Raw genomic sequence first — 15,601 nt, forward strand, 5'->3', positions numbered from 1 at the left:
AGTGTAGAGCGAGCACTAAAATCCGCGGGTGCTCGAAGCTCGGGCCGAGCTCACCGTGATACTCGGGTGCTCGAACCGAGCAACAAACACAATGTTAGTCTATGGGAGACCCGAGCATTTTTGCGGCGGCACCCCCGGCAGTCTGTAGAAAGCCTAAATAGAGCCCAAAACGATAGTGACAGTGCTCAAATGACATGAGGACAGCATGGGGATCACCCCAGGAAGCATTTCTGACCCCCAGATCACTGCTGTCAACAATGTGGTCAGAGGTATTAAGCCACTTTAGGGGCTAACAATAAAACGTTCAAAAACGAAACTGAAACGGTTTTCCTGTGAAATATGTTAAGGAAGTTCCTTTCCAGTGTAAAGACTTGTGTGTAAGGTAAAATAAATAATCAAAAACAAAAATACTCCTCCACACCTTGGGTCATGTTCACAAGTAGCATTTTTTATGCATTTTTGCACTTTTGTATTGCTTTCAACCGTGACAAATGCATTCACCGGGAAATGTCATTTTAGCATTTTACAACCTTATCTGGCCATGTGCTGTGTGCCACATGCATACAGTGCTGAAAAGACATGGAAACAGCATGGGGAAGACCCCTGGAAGCATCTCTGACACCCAGGTCACTGCCTAAAAGTGTGCCCATCAGAAGTGATCCTTGCCGTATCAGAAGATGCAGACTTGCAACTATCCCCATGCAAGTCCTTGTCCCAGGGCAGTGTTCAATTGTACCTCCCCCATTCCTTGCAATGCAAGCGCAAGTATGCAGCCTGCCACCCACCCACCCCCAGGCTGCAATACCATACTGCTTGCTTGATTGCACTTGAAATTGGGCATTTTAGGCATGTGGAGGCGGAATCTGGCCACCACGTCATGGCAGCGTCGGCGGCCTGGTATCCATACTCAGTCCCCAGCGGCCAGGCGGCCGGGTGTCCACGCTTGGACCCCAGCTGCCAGGGGGCAGCCGGGTGTCCATACTCGGTCCCCAGCAGCCCCGCGGTGGGTGCCCACACATGGTCCCCAGCCGCCTGAGGGCGGCCAGGTGTCCATAAATGGTCCCAAGCCGTCCCTATTTGTACCGGTGCGCCTTATACACAAGCGCGCATACCAAAACATTACCTGTGCCCTCCCCAGTGCATTTAGTGGGAAGGACAGCCTAACCACAAACACGTGGACAAGTGAATGTGGCCAGGGATGGTCCATCTCACTGACGCCTTCACACTGGGTTAATATTGTGGAAGCCGGGACACAGTTGGACACTGGGATGCAACACATCCTCCAGACATAGAGGATTGCGGGTCCTGGGTCAATCAGGCTTCAACACAAAGTTCAGAAGGTAGACAGCAGAAGTGGTCGGCCTACTACACAACGAGTAAATTATTCATGATAATGAGGCCATCCATCTCCTTATCTTTCTGTTCCTTGGAATGCAAGCGCATGTATGTAGTAGCGGCTAGGCCTGAGGTGGTCAGCGTTTTGGCGCATAACCTAACTCCTTCGAGGATTGCTGGATGTTTTCCTGCTACTATCCCAGTTCTATGACTCCCGTTAAAACAAAGCTTCAGGTGATGAATGATGGATGAGGTGGTGGCAAAGGAGAAAGAGCAGGAGGAACAAGGACCATTCACATCAATATCAGGCCAGTCAACCACACATGTCTTGTAGGATATGTTTCTGTACCAAAAGGAGCGGTTCGGCTACACAATTATAGGGCATACAGTGAGTGCAATACCTACCAAAAATCTCGAGGCACTCCAATGCCACTTGGAAGTGACATGGAGGTCAGAAGGCCTTAACTAAACCGTTATTTCCATTTATAGCAACTGGGTCTCCTGTACACTGTTGGCCTAAGCAGTGGATGGAAGGCTTTCCAAAAATTATGAGGAACTGCAATGCCCCTTGAAACAGACGTGGATTACAGCGTACTAAAAACCTTCTACCCATTATTGCGGAGTGGGTCTCCCTTAGTGTTCGCCTATGCAGTGAAAAGCAAAAGCTGACTAAAATTAGGAGGAAATGCAATGCCCGTTGCAAGAGTCGTGGAGGTTAGAGTTAATTAAAAACAACATTTCAATGCCCCTTGGAAGAGCTGTGGAGTTCAGAGTGTTTAGCAAGACGGTTTTAATGCCCCTTGGAAGAGACGAGGAGGTCACAGTAGCTTAACAAGACGGTTTTAATGCCCCTTGTAAGAGTGGTGTAGGTCGCAGTGGAATAAAAAGACCATATAAATGCCCCTTGGAAGACTGGTGGAGGTCGCAGTGGAATAAAAAGACAATATCAATGCCCCTTGGAAGAGTGGTGGAGGTCGCAGTGGAATAAAAAGACAATATCAATACCCCGTGGAAGAGACGTGGAGGTCACAGTAGCTTAACAAGACGGTTTTAATGCCCCTTGGAAGAGGGATGGAGGTCGCAGTGGAATAAAAAGACAATACCAATGTCCCTTGGAAGAGTGGTGGAGGTCGCAGTGGAATAAAAAGACAATATCAATGCCCCTTGGAAGAGTGGTGGAGGTCGCAGTGGAATAAAAAGACAATATCAATGCCCCGTGGAAGAGACGTGGAGTTCACAGTAGAGTAACAAGATGGTTTAATGCCCCTTGGTAGAGACGTGGAGGTCACAGTAGCTTAACAAGACGGTTTTATTGCCCCTTGGAAGAGACGTGGAGGTCACATTAGCCTAACAAGACGGTTTTAATGCCCCTTGGAAGAGACGTGGAGGTCACAGTAGCTTAACAAGATGGTTTTAATGCCCCTTGGAAGAGTGGTGGAGGTCGCAGTGGAATAAAAAGACAATAGCAATGCCTCGTGGAAGAGACGTGGATGTCACAGTAGCTTAACAAGACAGTTTTAATGCCCCTTGGAAGAGTGGTGGGGGTCGCAGTGGAATAAAAAGACAATATCAATGCCCCTTGGAACAGTGGTGGAGGATACAGTGGAATGAAAAGACAATATCAATGCCCCGTGGAAGAGACGGGGAGGTCACAGTAGCTTAACAAGACGGTTTTAATGCCCCTTGGAAGAGTGGTGGAGGTCGCAGTGGAACAAAAAGACAATATCAATGCCCCTTGGAAAAGTGGTGAATGTTATAGTGGAATAAAAAGACAATATCAATGCCCCGTGGAAGAGACGTGGAGGTCACAGTAGCTTAAGGAGACTTTTTTAATGCCCCTTGGTAGAGACGTGGAGGTCACAGTAGCTTAACAAGATGGTTTTAATGCCCCTTGGAAGAGACGTGGACGTCACATTAGCTTAACAAGACGGTTTTAATGCCCCGTGGAAGAGACGTGGAGGTCACAGAAGCTTAACAAGACGGTTTTAATGCCCCTTGGAAGAGACGTGGAGGTCACAGTAGCTTAACAAGACGGTTTTAATGCCCCTTGGAAGAGACGTGGAGGTAACAGTAGCTTAACAAGATGGTTTTAATGCCCCTTGGAAGAGTGGTGGAGGTCGAAGTGGAATAAAAAGACAATATCTATGACCCTTGGAAGAGTGGTGGAGTTCGCAGTAGCTTAACAAGACAGTTTTAATGCCCCTTTGAAGAGTGGTGGAGGTCACAGTAGCTTAACAAGACAGTTTTAATGCCCCTTGGAAGAGTGGTGGGGGTCAGAGTAGCTTAACAAGACAGTTTTAATGCCCTTTGGAAAAGTGGTGGAGGTCACAGTGAAATAAAAAGACAATATCAATGCCCCTTGGAAGAGTGGTGGAGGTCACAGTAGCTTAACAAGACGGTTTTAATGCCCCTTGGAAGGGTGGTAGAGGTCACAGAAGCTTAACAAGACGGTTTTAATGCCCCTTGGAAGAGCTGTGGAGTACAAAGTGGTTTGACAAGACTGTTTTAATACCCCTTGGAAGAGTGGTGGAGGTCACAGTAGCATAACAAAGCGATTTTAATGCTCCTTGGAAGAGTGGTGGAGGTCGCAGTGGAATAAAAAGACAACATCAATGCCCCTTGGAAGAGTGGTGGAGGTCGCAGTGGAATAAAAAGACAGTATCAATGCCCCTTGGAAGAGTGGTGGAGGTCGCAGTGGAATAAAAAGACAATATCAATGCCCCTTGGAAGAGACGTGAAGGTCACAGTAGCTTAACAAGATGGTTTTAATGCCCCTTGGAAGAGTGGTGGAGGTCGCAGTGGAATAAAAAGACAATAGCAATGCCCCGTGGAAGAGACGTGTAGGTCACAGTAGCTTATCAAGATGGTTTTAATGCCCCTTTTAAGAGACGTGGAGGTCACAGTAGCTTAACAAGACAGTTTTAATGCCCCTTGGAAGAGTGGTGGAGGTCGCAGTGGAATAAAAAGACAATATCAATGCCCCGTGGAAGAGAGGTGGAGGTCACAGTAGCTTAACAAGATGGTTTTAATGCCCCTTGGAAGAGTGGTGGAGGTCACAGTAGCTTAAGAAGACAGTTTTAATGCCCCTTGGAAGAGTGGTGGAGGTCACAGTAGCTTAACAAGACGGTTTTAATGCCCCTTGGAAGAGTGGTGGAGGTCACAGTAGCTTAACAAGACAGTTTTAATGCCCTTTGGAAAAGTGGTGGAGGTCACAGTGGAATAAAAAGACAATATCAATGCCCCTTGGAAGAGTGGTGGAGGTCATAGTAGCTTAACAAGACGGTTTTAATGCCCCTTGGAAGGGTGGTAGAGGTCACAGTATCTTAACAAGACGGTTTTAATGCCCCTTGGAAGAGCTGTGGAGTACAAAGTGGTTTGACAAGACTGTTTTAATACCCCTTGGAAGAGTGATGGAGGTCACAGTAGCATAACAAAACGGTTTAATGCTCCTTGGAAGAGTGGTGGAGGTCGCAGTGGAATAAAAAGACCATATCAATGCCCCTTGGAAGAGTGGTGGAGGTCGCAGTGGAATAAAAAGACAGTATCAATGCCCCTTGGAAGAGTGGTGGAGGTCGCAGTGGAATAAAATGACAATATCAATGCCCCTTGGAAGAGAAGTGGAGGTCACAGTAGCTTAACAAGATGGTTTTAATGCCCCTTGGAAGAGACGTGGAGGTCACAGTAACTTAACAAGATGGTTTTAATGCTCCTTGGAATAGTGGTGGAGGTCGCAGTGGAATAAAAAGACAATATCAATGCCCCTTGGAAGAGTGGTGGAGGTTGCAGTGGAATAAAAAGACAATATCAATTCCCCGTGTAAAAGACGTGGAGGTCACAGTTGTTATGATAGGCTACAAGCACTAAGGAAAGACAGGAGATCTGTCCCTACAATAGAACTAAGCTAGATCCCTACGATGTAACCGGGAACCTGATCCTGCGATCTGACCCGCTAAAGTCCTCAGCTAGTCTGAACGAAGACCTATAGATGTGAGGGAGGGATCCCTACAAGAACCAGGGACTGGGAGAAAGATGGACACCTCCTAGCAGAAATTGTAGCAGTAAAAAGACAAACACACAACATAGAACATAAAGATCAAAAGACCTAGCTAAACTGACTGAGAAAGGTTACAAAGCACCTGGATAGCTTAAGAGTAGAAATTACAATGAAGTCCAGCATGGCCAGAAGGGCGGAGCAGGATTAAATAGGCAAAAAGGTCATGTGACCAGCAAAATAGAAAAAACCTAACAGGAGAGTTCTAACAGTACCCCCTCTTCTAAGAGGATCCTCCGCATCCCTAGTACCAGGCTTATCAGGAAACCTCTTGTGAAACGCTCTGAGAAGTCTGGAAGCAGAAACATCATCCGCCCTCTCCCATGAGTTATCCTCGGGACCGAAACCCTTCCAAGCGACGAGATATTGCAAACTCCCCCTATACCGTCTAGAATTAAGGATGCGGGAAATTTCATATTCCCCGTCCTCCACCACTGGAGGAACAGTGGCAGTGTCTTCTCTATCTGATACATCAGCTTTTTTCAATAGAGAAACATGAAACACCGGATTAATCTTCCAGGAGGTAGGAACCTCCAACCTAACAGCAGATTGGTTAACTACCTGAAGCACCTTAAAGGGCCCTACAAACTTGGGACCCAATTTTTTAGACGGAATCCTCAACCGCAGATTCTTAGAGGACAACCAAACCATGTCACCAACCGTAAAAAAAACCTCTTGATGTTTCCTGTCAAAGTACCTCTTAGATTTTTTGTTAGCCTCCTGAAGATTACCACGCACATCCGTCCAAACTATCTCCAAATCACCGGAAAAACTCTTCTCCTCAGGCACAGCCGATACCAATTTGGAGAATGACCCAAAAGACGAATGTCTCCCAGAACAACAAAAAAAAGGCGAACACCCAGCAGAAGAGGATGTATGGTTGTTAAGAGCAAATTCAGCAAGCGGCAGAAACTCAGACCACCCCTCTTGATTGTCTGCCACAAAACAACGCAAGAACTTCTCAACATCCTGATTCTTCCTTTCTGTCTGGCCGTTAGACTCAGGATGATATCCAGATGAAAACGACAAATGAACTCCCAACCTGTCACAAAAGGCACGCCAAAAATGAGCCACGAACTGAGGTCCCCTATCAGAAACAATGTCAGTAGGAACGCCATGAAGTCTGACAATTTCCTTGACAAAGGCCTTAGCAAGTGTCTCAGCGCAGTGCAGTTTGATGAATGGAACTAAGTGACACATCTTGCTAAAACGGTCCACGACCACCCAGATGACCGTGAAACCCTCAGAGGAGGGAAGGTCAGTAATAAAGTCCATAGCCAGATGTGTCCAAGGTGCACTAGGAACCTCCAGAGGGCAAAGCAACCCCGCAGCAGGAGTATGAGAAGACTTAGAACTAGCACACACTGTACATTGACGCACCCACTTAATGACTTCCTTCTGGCATCCAGGCCACCAAAAACTGCGACCCACAAGTCTCTTGGTCTCAGAAATTCCTGGATGACCTGCCAACCGAGACTCATGACACTCAACAAAAAAATCTCTCCTAAAGGTCCTAGGCACAAACAACCTCCCATGGGGAGTGTTAGATGGGGCATTCTCCTGTGCTTTAAGAATCTCATCTTCCAAAACGGAGTCCAATGCAGCAATCACAACACCTTCTTGTAAAATGCTCTCCTCCTCCTCAGCACCGACCATGGGAGAAAAGCTGCGAGACAACGCATCAGCTTTAACATTCTTGGTACCTGGGATGTAAGTAACGGAAAAATTAAACCGCGAAAAAAAAGTGCCCACCTAGCCTGACGGGCATTCAAGCGCTTGGCAGCATCAAGATAGATCAGATTTTTATGATCAGTGAAAACCTGAATAGGAAATTCAGCACCTTCCAAGAGATGACGCCAGTGTTCAAATGCGAGTTTAATAGCCAGCAATTCCCGATTACCAATATCGTAATTAATTTCAGTCTCAGAAAAATTTTTTGAAAAAAAGGCACAGGGATGTACTCCATCCTTGTTTTCCTGAGACAACACCGCACCGACCCCCACAGAAGAAGCGTCAACCTCAACCAAAAACGGCTTAGTCACATCAGGCTGCATTAGGATGGGGGCAGAGCTGAACCTCTCCTTTAGAAACACAAACGCTTCAATGGCCTCAGTAGTCCACTGAACCGTATTAGCACCTTTCCTGGTGAGATCGGTCAGTGGTTTAACAATAATAGAAAATTTTTTAATGAATTTTCTGTAATAATTGGCGAAACCCAAAAACCTCTGTATCGATTTCAAACCAGTAGGCCTAGGCCATTCCTGCACAGCTTGAACTTTCACCGGGTCCATCTCAAAGCCCTTGCTGGAGATAATGTAGCCCAAAAAACTAATTCTCTGTACAGCGAACTCACATTTCTCTAGTTTAGCAAAAAGCGAATTGTCAATTAATAACTGTAATACCTCACGTACGCTCCGCCAATGAGACTCCAGATCAGGCGAATAAATCAAAATGTCATCCAAATACACAACCACATTTTTGCCGATCAAAGGTCTAAGGATGTCATTAATAAGATTCTGAAAAAATGCTGGTGCATTGGTAAGACCAAAAGGCATAACCAGATTCTCAAAATGACCCACAGGAGTGTTAAAAGCTGTCTTCCATTCATCACCCTCCTTCATGCACAACAAATTTTATGCCCCCAGGAGATCAATTTTAGAGCACCACTTGGCCCCCACTAACTGGTTAAACAAATCAGGAATCAATGGCAGTGGGTAGGGATTACGTACAGTAATTTTATTAATCTCGCGAAAGTCCAGACAAGGACGTAAACCGCCGTCCTTTTTTTTAACAAAAAAAAATCCAACAGCCACAGGTGACTTAGAGGGTCTGATATGACCGGTGGCCAAGCTCTTCTGTAGGTATTCCTCCAAAGCCTTTCTCTCAGGAATAGTAAGATTAAATAAACGACTTTTAGGAAGAGTCGCTCCAGGGACAAATTCAATGGTACAATCATAGCCTCTATGGGGAGGCAAAATTTGCGACTCCTCCTCAGAAAAAACTTTCCAAAAATCCTGAAGAGGTACAGGTAATTCCCCTTTATCCACAGCAGCAATGCGCCCGTTACAACACTTGTCATAACACTTAGGGCTCCAGGACTTAATTTCATTAGTAGACCAATCCAGTACAGGATTGTGCAATTTTAACCAGGGTAACCCCAAAATTACTGGAGAAGGCAAATTATTTAATACTACCAAATCCAAATTTTCTTGGTGAATACCATTAATAGTGAGGGGAAATTCATAAACCTTGTGAGTAACACATTTCAAGGGAGAGCTATCGACAGAAACCACGGCAATAGGGGATGACAAAGGTTTGGATTTTAATTTAAGTTTTTCCAAGAATCCCCCATCAATCACATTCAGAGTAGAACCACAATCCACAAATACCCGAAATTCAATTAATTCTTCCTGAGCTGCAGTAGTAGCAGAAAGAAATACCCCCTTAGTGTTTAAACAGGCTATACGGGCGTAACTGACCTTTTTGTTTTTTCTTTGTTCATACGAAGCACACAGTTCTTAATGAAATGGTCAGATTTTCCGCAATAAAAGCACAAACCTTCAGAAAACCTGCGGTCTTTTTCCTGAGAGCGGGGTGACATCGCCCCAATCTCCATCGGCTCTCCAATGTCAGTACAAACCCTCTCAAGACTAGGAGCTGACATGGCAAAGGATTTACTCTCATTAACCCTTGCACGCAGTCTCCTGTCCACCCGTATAGCTAATTGCATTGCCTCCTGCAACTTTCCAGGTGTAGGATAAGCAATAAGCAGATCCTTAACCCTTTCACCTAGCCCAGCAAGAAACAAACTTTTCAGAGCTGAATCGTTCCACCCCACCTGAGCAGACCACCGACGGAAGTGAGAACAATAATTTTCCACATTACCTGATCCCTGTCTCAAAAGTCTCAATTCCGTCTCAGCTGATGAGACACGATCAGGATCATCATACAACAACCCCAAAGCAGAAAAAAAACTATCCACTGATCTAAAGCACGGATCACTAGGTTGGAGAGAAAAGGCCCATCCCTGAGGTTCTTTGCGCAAAAGTGACATTATGAACCCTATGCGCTGTGATTCATCACCAGAGGATCTGGGTCTCAAATGAAAATACAATAAACAAGCATTTTTAAAGGAAAAAAAATCTTGTTGTTCACCAAAAAATAAATCAGGCAATCGTACCTTTGGCTCCACAAAATGCGCTACAGAACAGCTATTCACGTGTTGTTGGAGCTCGGCCACCTCCAAAGAGAGTCCCTGCAGGCATTGAGCCAAATCCTGAACCGACACCATGATGGAAACTGGAGGACTTTCCTTAGAGATAATTTCGGGCTGGACTTACTGTTATGATAGGCTACAAGCACTAAGGAAAGACAGGAGATCTGTCCCTACAATAGAACTAAGCTAGATCCCTACGATGTAACCGGGAACCTGATCCTGCGATCAGACCCGCTAAAGTCCTCAGCTAGTCTGAACGAAGACCTATAGATGTGAGGGAGGGATCCCTACAAGAACTAGGGACTGGGAGAAAGATGGACACCTCCTAGCAGAAATTGTAGCAGTAAAAAGACAAACACACAACATAGAACATAAAGGTAAAAAGACCTAGCTAAACTGACTGAGAAAGGTTACAAAGCACCTGGCTAGCTTAAGAGTAGAATGAAGTCCATCATGGCCAGAAGGGCGGAGCAGGATTAAATAGGGAAAAAGGTCATGTGACCAGCAAAAGAGAAAAATACTAACAGGAGAGTTCTAACAACAGTAGCTTAACAAGACGGTTTTAAGGCCCCTTGGAAGAGACGTGGAGGTCACAGTAGCTTAACAAGATGGTTTTAATGCCACTTGGAAGAGTGGTGGAGGTCGCAGTGGAATAAAAAGACAACATAAATGCACCTTAGTAGAGACGTGGATGTCACAATAGCTTAACAAGACGGCTTTAATGCCCGTTGGAAGAAAGATGGAGGTCACATTAGCTTAACAAGATGGTTTTAATGCCCCTTGGAAGAGTGGTGGAGGTTGCAATGGAATAAATAGACAATATCAATGCCCCTTGGAAGAGTGGTGGAGGTTCCAGTGGAATAAAAATACAATATCAATGCCACGTGGAAGAGACGGAGAGGTCACAGTAGCTTAACAAGATGGTTTTAATGCCCCTTGGAAGAGACGTGGAGGTCACAGTAGCTTATCAAGACGGTTTTAATGCCCCTTGGAAGAGACGTGGAGGTCGCAGTGGAATAAAAAGACAATATCAATGCCCCTTTGAAGAGACGTGGACGTCACAATAGTTTAAAATGACGGTTTTAATGCCCGTTGGAAGAGACGTGGAGGTCACAGTAGGTTAACAAGATGGTTTTAATGCCCCTTGGAAGAGTGGTGGAGGTTGCAGTGGAATAAAAAGACAATATCAATGCCCCTTGGAAGAGTGGTGGAGGTCGCAGTGGAATAAAAAGACAACATCAATGCCACGTGGAAGAGAAGTGGAGGTTACAGCAGCTTAAGAAGACAGTTATAATGCCCCTCGGAATAGACGTGGAGGTCACAGCAGCTTAACAAGATGGTTTCTATGCCCCTTGGAAGAGTGGTGGAGGTCACAAAAGCTTAGCAAGATGGTTTTAATGCCCCATGGAAGAGTGGTGAAGGGTGCAGTGGAATAAAAAGACAATACCAACGCCTCTTGGAAGAGTGGTGGAGGTCAAGTGGAATAAAAAGACAATATCAATGCCCCGTGAAAGAGACATGGAGGTCACAGTAGCTTAACAAGACAGTTTTAATGCACCTTGGAAGAGTGGTGGAGGTCGCTGTGGAATAAAAAGACAATATCAATGCCCCGTGGAAGAGACGTGAAGGTCACAGTAGCTTAACAAGAAGGTTTTACTGCCCCTTGGAAGAGACATGGAAGTCACAGTAGCTTGACAAGACGGTTTTAATACCCCTTAGAAGAGACGTGGAGGTCACAGTAGCTTATCAAGATGGTTTTAATGCCCCTTGGAAGAGACGTGGAGGTCACAGTAGCTTAACAAGACAGTTTTAATGCCCCTTGGAAGAGTGGAGGAGGTCGCAGTGGAATAAAAAGACAATATCAATGCCCCGTGGAAGAGACGTGGAGGTCACAGTAGCTTAACAAGACGGTTTTAATGCCCCTTGGAAGAGACGTGGAGGTAACAGTAGCTTAATAAGATGGCTTTAATGCCCCTTGGAAGAGTGGTGGAGGTCACAGTGGAATAAAAAGACAATATCTATGCCCCTTGGAAGAGTGGTGGAGGTCGCAGTAGCTTAACAAGACAGTTTTAATGCCCCTTGGAAGAGTGGTGGAGGTCACAGTAGCTTAACAAGACGGATTAATGCCCCTTAGAAGAGCTGTGGAGTACAAAGTGGTTTAACAAGACTGTTTTAATACCCCTTGGAAGAGTGGTGGAGGTCACAGTAGCATAACAAAACGGTTTTAATGCCCCTTGGAAGAGTGGTGGAGGTCGCAGTGGAAAAAAAATACAATATCAATGTCCCTTGGAAAAGTGGTGGAGGTCGCAGTGGAATAAAAAGACAATATCAATGCCCCTTGGAAGAGTGGTGGAGGTCGCAGTGGAATAAAAAGACAATATCAATGCCCCTTGGAAGCGACGTGGAGGTTACTGCAGCTTAACAAAATGGTTTTAATGACCCTTGGAAGAGATGTGGAGGTCACAGTAGCTTAACAAGACGGTTTTAATGCCCCTTGGAATAGTGGTGGAGGTCGCAGTGGAATAAAAAAACAATATCAATGCCCCTTGGAAGAGTGGTGGAGGTTGCAGTGGAATAAAAAGACAATATCAATGCCCCGTGTAAAAGACATGGAGGTCACAGTAGCTTAACAAGACGGTTTTAATGCCCCTTGGAAGAGTGGTAAAGGTAGCAGTGGAATAAAAAGACAATATCAATGCCCCTTGGAAGAGTGGTGGAGGTCGCAGTGGAATACAAAGTCAATATCAATGCCCCGTGAAAGAGACGTGGAGGTCAGAGTAGCTTAACAAGATGGTTTTAATGCCCCTTGGAAGAGACGTGGAGGTAACAGTAGCTTAACAAGATGGTTTTAATGCCCCTTGGGAGAGTGGTGGAGGTCGCAGTGGAATAAAAAGACAATATCAATGCCCCTTGGAAGAGTGGTGGAGGTCACAGTGGAATAAAAAGACAATATCAATGCCCCTTGGAAGAGACGTGAAGGTCACAGTAGCTTAACAAGATGGTTTTAATGCCCCTTGGAAGAGACGTGGAGTTCACAGTAGCTTAACAAGATGTTTTTAATGCCACTTCGCATAGTGGTGGAGGTCGCAGTGGAATAAAAAGACAATATCAATGCCCCTTGGAAGAGTGGTGGAGGTTGCATTGGAATAAAAAGACAATATTAATGCACCGTGGAAGAGACGTGGAGGTCACAGTAGCTTAACAAGATGTTTTTAATGCCCCTTGGAAGAGACGTGGAGGTCACAGTAGCTTAACAAGTTGGTTTTAATGCCCCTTGGAAGAGTGGTGGAGGTCGCAGTGGAATAAAAAGACAATATCAATGCCCCTTTGAAGAGACGTGGACGTCATAATAGTTTAAAATGACGGTTTAAATGCCCGTTGGAAGAGACGTGGAGGTCACAGTAGCTTAACAAGATGGTTTTAATGACCCTTGGAAGAGTGGTGGAGGTTGCAGTGGAATAAAAAGACAATATCAATGCCCCTTGGAAGAGTGGTGTAGGTCGCAGTGGAATAAAAAGACAACATCAATGCCACGTTGAAGAGAAGTGGAGGTCACAGCAGCTTAAGAAGACAGTTATAATGCCCCTCGGAATAGATGTGGAGGTCACAGCAGCTTAACAAGATGGTTTCAATGCCCCGGGGAAGAGTGGTGGAGGTCACAGACGCTTAACAAGACGGTTTTAATGCCCCATGGAAGAGTGGTGAAGGTTGCAGTGGAATAAAAAGACAATATCAACGCCTCTTGGAAGAGTGGTGGAGGTCAAGTGGAATAAAAAGACAATATCAATGCCCCGTGAAAGAGACGTGGAGGTCACAGTAGCTTAACAAGACAGTTTTAATGCACCTTGGAAGAGTGGTGGAGGTCGCTGTGGAATAAAAAGACAATATCAATGCCCCGTGGAAGAGACGTGAAGGTCACAGTAGCTTAACAAGAAGGTTTTACTGCCCCTTGGAAGAGACATGGAAGTCACAGTAGCTTGACAAGACAGTTTTAATACCCCTTAGAAGAGACGTGGAGGTCACAGTAGCTTATCAAGACGGTTTTAATGCCCCTTGGAAGAGACGTGGAGGTCACAGTAGCTTAACAAGACAGTTTTAATGCCCCTTGGAAGAGTGGAGGAGGTCGCAGTGGAATAAAAAGACAATATCAATGCCCCTTGTAAAAGACATGGAGGTCACAGTAGCTTAACAAGATGGTTTTAATGCCCCTTGGAAGAGACGTGGAGGTCACAGAAGCTTAACAAGACGGTTTTAATGCCCCTTGGAAGAGTGGTGGAGGTCACAGTGGAATAAAAAGACAATATCTATGCCCCTTGGAAAAGTGGTGGAGGTCACAGTTGCTTAACAAGACGGATTAATGCCCCTTAGAAGAGCTGTGGAGTACAAAGTGGTTTAACAAGACTGTTTTAATACCCCTTGGAAGAGTGGTGGAGGTCACAGTAGCATAACAAAATGGTTTTAATGCCCCTTGGAAGAGTGGTGGAGGTCGCAGTGGAAAAAAAATACAATATCAATGTCCCTTGGAAAAGTGGTGGAGGTCGCAGTGGAATAAAAAGACAATATCAATGCCCCTTGGAAGAGTGGTGGAGGACGCAGAGGAATAAAAAGACAATATCAATGCCCCTTGGAAGCGACGTGGAGGTTACAGCAGCTTAACAAAATGGTTTTAATGACCCTTGGAAGAGACGTGGAGGTCACAGTAGATTAACAAGACGGTTTTAATGCCCCTTGGAATAGTGGTGGAGGTCGCAGTGGAATAAAAAAACAATATCAATGCTCCTTGGAAGAGTGGTGGAGGTTACAGTGGAATAAAAAGACAATATCAATGCCCCGTATAAAAGACATGGAGGTCACAGTAGCTTAACAAGATGGTTTTAATGCCCCTTGGAAGAGACGTGGAGGTCACAGTAGCTTAGCAAGACGGTGTTAATGCCCCTTGTAAGAGTGGTGAAGGTAGCAGTGGAAAAAAAAGACAATATCAATGCCCCTTGGTAGAGTGGTGGAGGTCGCAGTGGAATAAAAAGTCAATATCAATGCCCCGTGAAAGAGACGTGGAGGTCACAGTAGCTTAACAAGATGGTTTTAATGCCCCTTGGAAGAGACGTGGAGGTCATAGTAGCTTAAAAAGACGGTTTTAATGCCCCTTGGAAGAGTGTTAGAGGTCGCAGTGGAATAAAAAGACAATATTAATGCCCCGTGGAAGAGACGTGGAGGTCACATTAGCTTAACAAGATGGTTTTAATGCCCCTTGGAAGAGACGTGGAGGTCACAGTAGCTTAGCAAGACGGCTTTAATGCCCCTTGTAAGAGTGGTAAAGGTAGCAGTGGAATAAAAAGACAATATCAATGCCCCTTGGAAGAGTGGTGGAGGTCGCAGTGGAATAAAAAGTCAATATCAATGCCCCGTGAAAGAGACGTGGAGGTCACAGTAGCTTAACAAGATGGTTTTAATGCCCCTTGGAAGAGACGTGGAGGTCACAGTAGCTTAAAAAGACGGTTTTAATGCCCCTTGGAAGAGTGTTAGAGGTCGCAGTGGAATAAAAAGACAATATTAATGCCCCGTGGAAGAGACGTGGAGGTCACATTAGCTTAACAAGATGGTTTTTATGCCCCTTGGAAGAGACGTGGAGGTAACAGTAGCTTAACAAGATGGTTTTAATGCCCCTTGGAAGAGTGGTGGAGGTCGCAGTGGAATAAAAAGACAATATCTATTCCCCTTGAAAGAGTGGTGGAGGTCACAGTGGAATAAAAAGACAATATCAATGCCCCTTGGATGAGACGTGGAGGTCACAGTAGCTTAACAAGATGGTTTTAATGCCCCTTGGAAGAGACTTGGAGTTCACAGTAGCTTAACAAGATGTTTTTAATGCCCCTTGGAATAGTGGTGGAGGTCGCAGTGGAATAAAAAGACAATATCAATGCCCCTTGGAAGAGTGGTGGAGGTTGCATTGGAATAAAAAGACAATATTAATGCCCCGTGGAAGAGACGTTGAGGTCACA

Source organism: Phyllobates terribilis, unplaced genomic scaffold (assembly GCF_046119375.1).
Source record: "Phyllobates terribilis strain yellow unplaced genomic scaffold, ASM4611937v1 Scaffold_13__5_contigs__length_258822181, whole genome shotgun sequence".
Lineage (NCBI taxonomy): Eukaryota > Metazoa > Chordata > Amphibia > Anura > Dendrobatidae > Phyllobates > Phyllobates terribilis.